Genomic DNA, 11,911 nt, shown 5'->3' on the forward strand with positions numbered 1-11,911 from the left:
GATAAGATGATGGAACTGTACCCGGAACTCTTTCCATGAAGGTACCAAATTTCGGGACCACAAGAGCTTGAAATACTTTTTCGAGCAGAAGGACTTAAAGATGAGACAACGAAGATGACTCGAACTAGTGAAGGACTACGATTGTGGTATCAATTACCACCCCGGCAAAGCAAATGTGGTGGCAGATGCTTTGAGCCGAAAAGACCATTCGCAACTAGCTTCCCTGACGGAAGAAGAAAGTTTGATACGAGAGTTTAGTAAATTGCGATTAGAAGTGATAAGGGCACCTGAAACGGTGGAAGGACGAATCGCCACCTTAGTGGTGGAACCAGATTTGAAAACAAGAATCGTTGCAGCGCAACGAATGGATGCGAAACTCTAAGAGATTCGAGTGGAAGTGAGAACGGGCAAATTGGGAAATTTGAGTGAGGAGTCCGATAATGCCCTCATGTTTGAAGGAAGACTATGCGTGCCTGACAACGAGGAACTCAAGAACGAGATCATGAGTGAAGCTCATGAGACTCCATACACTGCTCACCCTGGAAGCACGAATATGTACCAAGACTTGAAGAAGTCATTTTGGTGGAATGGCATGAAGAGGGATATCGTGGCATTTGTGGAGCATTGCTTAGCCTGCCAACAGGTGAAGGCCTTACATCAACGACCGTACAGAAAATTACAACCGTTGGAAGTACCAGAGTGGAGGTGGGATCACATCACCATGGATTTCGTGACGGCCTTGCCAAAGACTCTCAAAGGAAACATTGCCATTTGGGTGATTGTAGACCGACTCACCAAATGTGCGCATTTCCTACCGATTCCGATAACTCATGGATCGGACAGACTAGCGCGTATCTACATGAAAGAAATCGTGCGATTGCATGGAGTCCCAGTGACGATTACGTCTGACGTGACCCGAAGTTCACTTCAAAATTTTGGATTAGTCTAAAGCGCGAGCTTGGAACACGATTGAACTTTAGCACGGCGTTTCACCCGCAGTCCGATGGGCAATCCGAGAGGACGATACAAACTCTCGAGGATATGCTAAGAGCCGTAGTGCTCGACCGAGGCGGAAGTTGGGAGACCGCACTACCGCTAATTGAATTTGCTTACAACAACAGTTTCCAAGCAACGATTAACATGGCGCCATATGAAGCCTTATATGGAAGAAGGTATAGATCACCGCTCTACTGGGATGAAGTTGGCGAACGAAGGGTACTTGGACCCGACGCAGTCGAGTAGATGATTGAAATTGTTCGACAAATCCGTGTGAGAATGAAAGAAGCCCAAGACAGACAAAAGTCTTACGCTGATGTCCGACGGACCGACTTGCAATTTCAAACCGGCGATAAGGTTTTTCTCAAGGTATCCCCGTCGAAAGGGATAACGCGTTTTGGTGTTAAAGGAAAGTTGAAACCACGTTTTACCGGCCCTTATGAAATTCTTGAAGAAGTTGGACCCGTAGCCTATCGATTAGCGCTACCGCCAAACCTTGGGAACGAACACAACGTCTTTCATGTGTCGCAGTTGCGGAAGTACTTGTTCGACCCGAAACACGTGATTCACTATGAGGAAGTTGCTTCGAATCCAGATTTGAGTTACGAGGAGCGACCTAAGATGATCTTGGACCGTAAAGTTCAAATCTCGAGGAACAAATCTATTGCTAGCGTGAAAGTACTTTGGAGAAACCACGAATACGAGGAAACCACGTGGGAGCTCGAGGATAAGATGATGGAACTGTACCCGGAACTCTTTCCATGAAGGTACCAAATTTCGGGACCACAAGAGCTTGAAATACTTTTTCGAGCAGAAGGACTTAAAGATGAGACAACGAAGATGACTCGAACTAGTGAAGGACTACGATTGTGGTATCAATTACCACCCCGGCAAAGCAAATGTGGTGGCAGATGCTTTGAGCCGAAAAGACCATTCGCAACTAGCTTCCATGACGGAAGAAGAAAGTTTGATACGAGAGTTTAGTAAATTGCGATTAGAAGTGATAAGGGCACCTGAAACGGTGGAAGGACGAATCGCCACCTTAGTGGTGGAACCAGATTTGAAAACAAGAATCGTTGCAGCGCAACGAATGGATGCGAAACTCTAAGAGATTCGAGTGGAAGTGAGAACGGGCAAATCGGGAAATTTTAGTGAGGAGTCCGATAATGCCCTCATGTTTGAAGGAAGACTATGCGTGCCTGACAACGAGAAACTCAAGAACGAGATCATGAGTGAAGCTCATGAGACTCCATACACTGCTCACCCTGGAAGCACGAAGATGTACCAAGACTTGAAGAAGTCATTTTGGTGGAATGACATGAAGAGGGATATCGTGGCATTTGTGGAGCATTGCTTAGCCTGCCAACAGGTGAAGGCCTTACATCAACGACCGTACAGAAAATTACAACCGTTGGAAGTACCAGAGTGGAAGTGGGATCACATCACCATGGATTTCGTGACGGCCTTGCCAAAGACTCTCAAAGGAAACACTGCCATTTGGGTGATTGTAGACCGACTCACCAAATGTGCGCATTTCCTACCGATTCCGATAACTCATGGATCGGACAGACTAGCGCGTATCTACATGAAAGAAATCGTGCGATTGCATGGAGTCCCAGTGACGATTACGTCTGATCGTGACCCGAAGTTCACTTCAAAATTTTGGATTAGTCTACAGCGCGAGCTTGGAACACGATTGAACTTTAGCACGGCGTTTCACCCGCAGTCCGATGGGCAATCCGAGAGGACGATACAAACTCTCGAGGATATGCTAAGAGCCGTAGTGCTCGACCGAGGTGTAGATCAACGATTAACATGGCGCCGTATGAAGCCTTATATGGAAGAATGTGTAGATCAACGCTCTACTGGGATGAAGTTGGCGAACGAAGGGTACTTGGACCCGACGCAGTCGAGTAGATGATTGAAATTGTTCGACAAATCCGTGTGAGAATGAAAGAAGCCCAAGACAGACAAAAGTCTTACGCTGATGTCCGACGGACCGACTTGCAATTTCAAACCGGCGACAAGGTTTTTCTCAAGGTATCCCCGTCGAAAGGGATAACGCGTTTTGGTGTTAAAGGAAAGTTGAAACCACGTTTTATCGGTCCTTATGAAATTCTTGAAGAAGTTGGACCCGTAGCCTATCGATTAGCGCTACCGCCAAACCTTGGGAACGAACACAACGTCTTTCATGTGTCGCAGTTGCGGAAGTACGTGTTCGACCCGAAACACGTGATTCACTATGAGGAAGTTGCTTTGAATCCAGATTTGAGTTACGAGGAGCGACCTCAGATGATCTTGGACCGTAAAGTTCAAATCTCGAGGAACAAATCTATTGCTAGCGTGAAAGTACTTTGGAGAAACCACGAATACGAGGAAACCACGCTGGAGCTCGAGGATAAGATGATGGAACTGTACCCGGAACTCTTTCCATGAAGGTACCAAATTTCGGGACCACAAGAGCTTGAAATACTTTTTCGAGCAGAAGGACTTAAAGATGAGACAACGAAGATGACTCGAACTAGTGAAGGACTACGATTGTGGTATCAATTACCACCCCGGCAAAGCAAATGTGGTGGCAGATGCTTTGAGCCGAAAAGACCATTCGCAACTAGCTTCCCTGACGGAAGAAGAAAGTTTGATACGAGAGTTTAGTAAATTGCGATTAGAAGTGATAAGGGCACCTGAAACGGTGGAAGGACGAATCGCCACCTTAGTGGTGGAACCAGATTTGAAAACAAGAATCGTTGCAGCGCAACGAATGGATGCGAAACTCTAAGAGATTCGAGTGGAAGTGAGAACGGGCAAATCGGGAAATTTTAGTGAGGAGTCCGATAATGCCCTCATGTTTGAAGGAAGACTATGCGTGCCTGACAACGAGAAACTCAAGAACGAGATCATGAGTGAAGCTCATGAGACTCCATACACTGCTCACCCTGGAAGCACGAAGATGTACCAAGACTTGAAGAAGTCATTTTGGTGGAATGACATGAAGAGGGATATCGTGGCATTTGTGGAGCATTGCTTAGCCTGCCAACAGGTGAAGGCCTTACATCAACGACCGTACAGAAAATTACAACCGTTGGAATTACCAGAGTGGAAGTGGGATCACATCACCATGGATTTCGTGACGGCCTTGCCAAAGACTCTCAAAGGAAACACCGCCATTTGGGTGATTGTAGACCGACTCACCAAATGTGCGCGTTTCCTACCGATTCCGATAACTCATGGATCGGACAGACTAGCGCGTATCTACATGAAAGAAATCGTGCGATTGCATGGAGTCCCAGTGACGATTACGTCTGATCGTGACCCGAAGTTCACTTCAAAATTTTGGATTAGTCTACAGCGCGAGCTTGGAACACGATTGAACTTTAGCACGGCGTTTCACCCGCAGTCCGATGGGCAATCCGAGAGGACGATACAAACTCTCGAGGATATGCTAAGAGCCGTAGTGCTCGACCGAGGCGGAAGTTGGGAGACCGCACTACCGCTAATTGAATTTGCTTACAACAACAGTTTCCAAGCAACGATTAACATGGCGCCGTATGAAGCCTTATATGGAAGAAGGTGTAGATCACCGCTCTACTGGGATGAAGTTGGCGAACGAAGGGTACTTGGACCCGACGCAGTCGAGTAGATGATTGAAATTGTTCGACAAATCCGTGTGAGAATGAAAGAAGCCCAAGACAGACAAAAGTCTTACGCTGATGTCCGACGGACCGACTTGCAATTTCAAACCGGCGACAAGGTTTTTCTCAAGGTATCCCCGTCGAAAGGGATAACGCGTTTTGGTGTTAAAGGAAACTTGAAACCACGTTTTACCGGCCCTTATGAAATTCTTGAAGAAGTTGGACCCGTAGCCTATCGATTAGCGCTACCGCCAAACCTTGGGAACGAACACAACGTCTTTCATGTGTCGCAGTTGCGGAAGTACGTGTTCGACCCGAAACACGTGATTCACTATGAGGAAGTTGCTTTGAATCCAGATTTGAGTTACGAGGAGCGACCTCAGATGATCTTGGACCGTAAAGTTCAAATCTCGAGGAACAAATCTATTGCTAGCGTGAAAGTACTTTGGAGAAACCACGAATACGAGGAAACCACGTGGGTGCTCGAGGATAAGATGATGGAACTGTACCCGGAACTCTTTCCATGAAGGTACCAAATTTCGGGACCACAAGAGCTTGAAATACTTTTTCGAGCAGAAGGACTTAAAGATGAGACAACGAAGATGACTCGAACTAGTGAAGGACTACGATTGTGGTATCAATTACCACCCCGGCAAAGCAAATGTGGTGGCAGATGCTTTGAGCCGAAAAGACCATTCGCAACTAGCTTCCCTGACGGAAGAAGAAAGTTTGATACGAGAGTTTAGTAAATTGCGATTAGAAGTGATAAGGGCACCTGAAACGGTGGAAGGACGAATCGCCACCTTAGTGGTGGAACCAGATTTGAAAACAAGAATCGTTGCAGCGCAACGAATGGATGCGAAACTCTAAGAGATTCGAGTGGAAGTGAGAACGGGCAAATCGGGAAATTTTAGTGAGGAGTCCGATAATGTCCTCATGTTTGAAGGAAGACTATGCGTGCCTGACAACGAGGAACTCAAGAACGAGATCATGAGTGAAGCTCATGAGACTCCATACACTGCTCACCCTGGAAGCACGAAGATGTACCAAGACTTGAAGAAGTCATTTTGGTGGAATGACATGAAGAGGGATATCGTGGCATTTGTGGAGCATTGCTTAGCCTGCCAACAGGTGAAGGCCTTACATCAACGACCGTACAGAAAATTACAACCGTTGGAATTACCAGAGTGGAAGTGGGATCACATCACCATGGATTTCGTGACGGCCTTGCCAAAGACTCTCAAAGGAAACACCGCCATTTGGGTGATTGTAGACCGACTCACCAAATGTGCGCATTTCCTACCGATTCCGATAACTCATGGATCGGACAGACTAGCGCGTATCTACATGAAAGAAATCGTGCGATTGCATGGAGTCCCAGTGACGATTACGTCTGATCGTGACCCGAAGTTCACTTCAAAATTTTGGATTAGTCTACAGCGCGAGCTTGGAACACGATTGAACTTTAGCACGGCGTTTCACCCGCAGTCCGATGGGCAATCCGAGAGGACGATACAAACTCTCGAGGATATGCTAAGAGCCGTAGTGCTCGACCGAGGCGGAAGTTGGGAGACCGCACTACCGCTAATTGAATTTGCTTACAACAACAGTTTCCAAGCAACGATTAACATGGCGCCGTATGAAGCCTTATATGGAAGAAGGTGTAGATCACCGCTCTACTGGGATGAAGTTGGCGAACGAAGGGTACTTGGACCCGACGCAGTCGAGTAGATGATTGAAATTGTTCGACAAATCCGTGTGAGAATGAAAGAAGCCCAAGACAGACAAAAGTCTTACGCTGATGTCCGACGGACCGACTTGCAATTTCAAACCGGCGACAAGGTTTTTCTCAAGGTATCCCCGTCGAAAGGGATAACGCGTTTTGGTGTTAAAGGAAAGTTGAAACCACGTTTTACCGGCCCTTATGAAATTCTTGAAGAAGTTGGACCCGTAGCCTATCGATTAGCGCTACCGCCAAACCTTGGGAACGAACACAACGTCTTTCATGTGTCGCAGTTGCGGAAGTACGTGTTCGACCCGAAACACGTGATTCACTATGAGGAAGTTGCTTTGAATCCAGATTTGAGTTACGAGGAGCGACCTCAGATGATCTTGGACCGTAAAGTTCAAATCTCGAGGAACAAATCTATTGCTAGCGTGAAAGTACTTTGGAGAAACCACGAATACGAGGAAACCACGCTGGAGCTCGAGGATAAGATGATGGAACTGTACCCGGAACTCTTTCCATGAAGGTACCAAATTTCGGGACCACAAGAGCTTGAAATACTTTTTCGAGCAGAAGGACTTAAAGATGAGACAACGAAGATGACTCGAACTAGTGAAGGACTACGATTGTGGTATCAATTACCACCCCGGCAAAGCAAATGTGGTGGCAGATGCTTTGAGCCGAAAAGACCATTCGCAACTAGCTTCCCTGACGGAAGAAGAAAGTTTGATACGAGAGTTTAGTAAATTGCGATTAGAAGTGATAAGGGCACCTGAAACGGTGGAAGGACGAATCGCCACCTTAGTGGTGGAACCAGATTTGAAAACAAGAATCGTTGCAGCGCAACGAATGGATGCGAAACTCTAAGAGATTCGAGTGGAAGTGAGAACGGGCAAATCGGGAAATTTTAGTGAGGAGTCCGATAATGCCCTCATGTTTGAAGGAAGACTATGCGTGCCTGACAACGAGAAACTCAAGAACGAGATCATGAGTGAAGCTCATGAGACTCCATACACTGCTCACCCTGGAAGCACGAAGATGTACCAAGACTTGAAGAAGTCATTTTGGTGGAATGACATGAAGAGGGATATCGTGGCATTTGTGGAGCATTGCTTAGCCTGCCAACAGGTGAAGGCCTTACATCAACGACCGTACAGAAAATTACAACCGTTGGAATTACCAGAGTGGAAGTGGGATCACATCACCATGGATTTCGTGACGGCCTTGCCAAAGACTCTCAAAGGAAACACCGCCATTTGGGTGATTGTAGACCGACTCACCAAATGTGCGCGTTTCCTACCGATTCCGATAACTCATGGATCGGACAGACTAGCGCGTATCTACATGAAAGAAATCGTGCGATTGCATGGAGTCCCAGTGACGATTACGTCTGATCGTGACCCGAAGTTCACTTCAAAATTTTGGATTAGTCTACAGCGCGAGCTTGGAACACGATTGAACTTTAGCACGGCGTTTCACCCGCAGTCCGATGGGCAATCCGAGAGGACGATACAAACTCTCGAGGATATGCTAAGAGCCGTAGTGCTCGACCGAGGCGGAAGTTGGGAGACCGCACTACCGCTAATTGAATTTGCTTACAACAACAGTTTCCAAGCAACGATTAACATGGCGCCGTATGAAGCCTTATATGGAAGAAGGTGTAGATCACCGCTCTACTGGGATGAAGTTGGCGAACGAAGGGTACTTGGACCCGACGCAGTCGAGTAGATGATTGAAATTGTTCGACAAATCCGTGTGAGAATGAAAGAAGCCCAAGACAGACAAAAGTCTTACGCTGATGTCCGACGGACCGACTTGCAATTTCAAACCGGCGACAAGGTTTTTCTCAAGGTATCCCCGTCGAAAGGGATAACGCGTTTTGGTGTTAAAGGAAAGTTGAAACCACGTTTTACCGGCCCTTATGAAATTCTTGAAGAAGTTGGACCCGTAGCCTATCGATTAGCGCTACCGCCAAACCTTGGGAACGAACACAACGTCTTTCATGTGTCGCAGTTGCGGAAGTACGTGTTCGACCCGAAACACGTGATTCACTATGAGGAAGTTGCTTTGAATCCAGATTTGAGTTACGAGGAGCGACCTCAGATGATCTTGGACCGTAAAGTTCAAATCTCGAGGAACAAATCTATTGCTAGCGTGAAAGTACTTTGGAGAAACCACGAATACGAGGAAACCACGCTGGAGCTCGAGGATAAGATGATGGAACTGTACCCGGAACTCTTTCCATGAAGGTACCAAATTTCGGGACCACAAGAGCTTGAAATACTTTTTCGAGCAGAAGGACTTAAAGATGAGACAACGAAGATGACTCGAACTAGTGAAGGACTACGATTGTGGTATCAATTACCACCCCGGCAAAGCAAATGTGGTGGCAGATGCTTTGAGCCGAAAAGACCATTCGCAACTAGCTTCCCTGACGGAAGAAGAAAGTTTGATACGAGAGTTTAGTAAATTGCGATTAGAAGTGATAAGGGCACCTGAAACGGTGGAAGGACGAATCGCCACCTTAGTGGTGGAACCAGATTTGAAAACAAGAATCGTTGCAGCGCAACGAATGGATGCGAAACTCTAAGAGATTCGAGTGGAAGTGAGAACGGGCAAATCGGGAAATTTTAGTGAGGAGTCCGATAATGCCCTCATGTTTGAAGGAAGACTATGCGTGCCTGACAACGAGAAACTCAAGAACGAGATCATGAGTGAAGCTCATGAGACTCCATACACTGCTCACCCTGGAAGCACGAAGATGTACCAAGACTTGAAGAAGTCATTTTGGTGGAATGACATGAAGAGGGATATCGTGGCATTTGTGGAGCATTGCTTAGCCTGCCAACAGGTGAAGGCCTTACATCAACGACCGTACAGAAAATTACAACCGTTGGAATTACCAGAGTGGAAGTGGGATCACATCACCATGGATTTCGTGACGGCCTTGCCAAAGACTCTCAAAGGAAACACCGCCATTTGGGTGATTGTAGACCGACTCACCAAATGTGCGCGTTTCCTACCGATTCCGATAACTCATGGATCGGACAGACTAGCGCGTATCTACATGAAAGAAATCGTGCGATTGCATGGAGTCCCAGTGACGATTACGTCTGATCGTGACCCGAAGTTCACTTCAAAATTTTGGATTAGTCTACAGCGCGAGCTTGGAACACGATTGAACTTTAGCACGGCGTTTCACCCGCAGTCCGATGGGCAATCCGAGAGGACGATACAAACTCTCGAGGATATGCTAAGAGCCGTAGTGCTCGACCGAGGCGGAAGTTGGGAGACCGCACTACCGCTAATTGAATTTGCTTACAACAACAGTTTCCAAGCAACGATTAACATGGCGCCGTATGAAGCCTTATATGGAAGAAGGTGTAGATCACCGCTCTACTGGGATGAAGTTGGCGAACGAAGGGTACTTGGACCCGACGCAGTCGAGTAGATGATTGAAATTGTTCGACAAATCCGTGTGAGAATGAAAGAAGCCCAAGACAGACAAAAGTCTTACGCTGATGTCCGACGGACCGACTTGCAATTTCAAACCGGCGACAAGGTTTTTCTCAAGGTATCCCCGTCGAAAGGGATAACGCGTTTTGGTGTTAAAGGAAACTTGAAACCACGTTTTACCGGCCCTTATGAAATTCTTGAAGAAGTTGGACCCGTAGCCTATCGATTAGCGCTACCGCCAAACCTTGGGAACGAACACAACGTCTTTCATGTGTCGCAGTTGCGGAAGTACGTGTTCGACCCGAAACACGTGATTCACTATGAGGAAGTTGCTTTGAATCCAGATTTGAGTTACGAGGAGCGACCTCAGATGATCTTGGACCGTAAAGTTCAAATCTCGAGGAACAAATCTATTGCTAGCGTGAAAGTACTTTGGAGAAACCACGAATACGAGGAAACCACGTGGGTGCTCGAGGATAAGATGATGGAACTGTACCCGGAACTCTTTCCATGAAGGTACCAAATTTCGGGACCACAAGAGCTTGAAATACTTTTTCGAGCAGAAGGACTTAAAGATGAGACAACGAAGATGACTCGAACTAGTGAAGGACTACGATTGTGGTATCAATTACCACCCCGGCAAAGCAAATGTGGTGGCAGATGCTTTGAGCCGAAAAGACCATTCGCAACTAGCTTCCCTGACGGAAGAAGAAAGTTTGATACGAGAGTTTAGTAAATTGCGATTAGAAGTGATAAGGGCACCTGAAACGGTGGAAGGACGAATCGCCACCTTAGTGGTGGAACCAGATTTGAAAACAAGAATCGTTGCAGCGCAACGAATGGATGCGAAACTCTAAGAGATTCGAGTGGAAGTGAGAACGGGCAAATCGGGAAATTTTAGTGAGGAGTCCGATAATGTCCTCATGTTTGAAGGAAGACTATGCGTGCCTGACAACGAGGAACTCAAGAACGAGATCATGAGTGAAGCTCATGAGACTCCATACACTGCTCACCCTGGAAGCACGAAGATGTACCAAGACTTGAAGAAGTCATTTTGGTGGAATGACATGAAGAGGGATATCGTGGCATTTGTGGAGCATTGCTTAGCCTGCCAACAGGTGAAGGCCTTACATCAACGACCGTACAGAAAATTACAACCGTTGGAATTACCAGAGTGGAAGTGGGATCACATCACCATGGATTTCGTGACGGCCTTGCCAAAGACTCTCAAAGGAAACACCGCCATTTGGGTGATTGTAGACCGACTCACCAAATGTGCACATTTCCTACCGATTCCGATAACTCATGGATCGGACAGACTAGCGCGTATCTACATGAAAGAAATCGTGCGATTGCATGGAGTCCCAGTGACGATTACGTCTGATCGTGACCCGAAGTTCACTTCAAAATTTTGGATTAGTCTACAGCGCGAGCTTGGAACACGATTGAACTTTAGCACGGCGTTTCACCCGCAGTCCGATGGGCAATCCGAGAGGACGATACAAACTCTCGAGGATATGCTAAGAGCCGTAGTGCTCGACCGAGGCGGAAGTTGGGAGACCGCACTACCGCTAATTGAATTTGCTTACAACAACAGTTTCCAAGCAACGATTAACATGGCGCCGTATGAAGCCTTATATGGAAGAAGGTGTAGATCACCGCTCTACTGGGATGAAGTTGGCGAACGAAGGGTACTTGGACCCGACGCAGTCGAGTAGATGATTGAAATTGTTCGACAAATCCGTGTGAGAATGAAAGAAGCCCAAGACAGACAAAAGTCTTACGCTGATGTCCGACGGACCGACTTGCAATTTCAAACCGGCGACAAGGTTTTTCTCAAGGTATCCCCGTCGAAAGGGATAACGCGTTTTGGTGTTAAAGGAAAGTTGAAACCACGTTTTACCGGCCCTTATGAAATTCTTGAAGAAGTTGGACCCGTAGCCTATCGATTAGCGCTACCGCCAAACCTTGGGAACGAACACAACGTCTTTCATGTGTCGCAGTTGCGGAAGTACGTGTTCGACCCGAAACACGTGATTCACTATGAGGAAGTTGCTTTGAATCCAGATTTGAGTTACGAGGAGCGACCTCAGATGATCTT

Source organism: Salvia hispanica, chromosome 4 (assembly GCF_029641045.1).
Source record: "Salvia hispanica isolate PSC_SH4W2 chromosome 4, Shi_PSC_v1, whole genome shotgun sequence".
In the NCBI taxonomy this organism is placed as follows: domain Eukaryota; kingdom Viridiplantae; phylum Streptophyta; class Magnoliopsida; order Lamiales; family Lamiaceae; genus Salvia; species Salvia hispanica.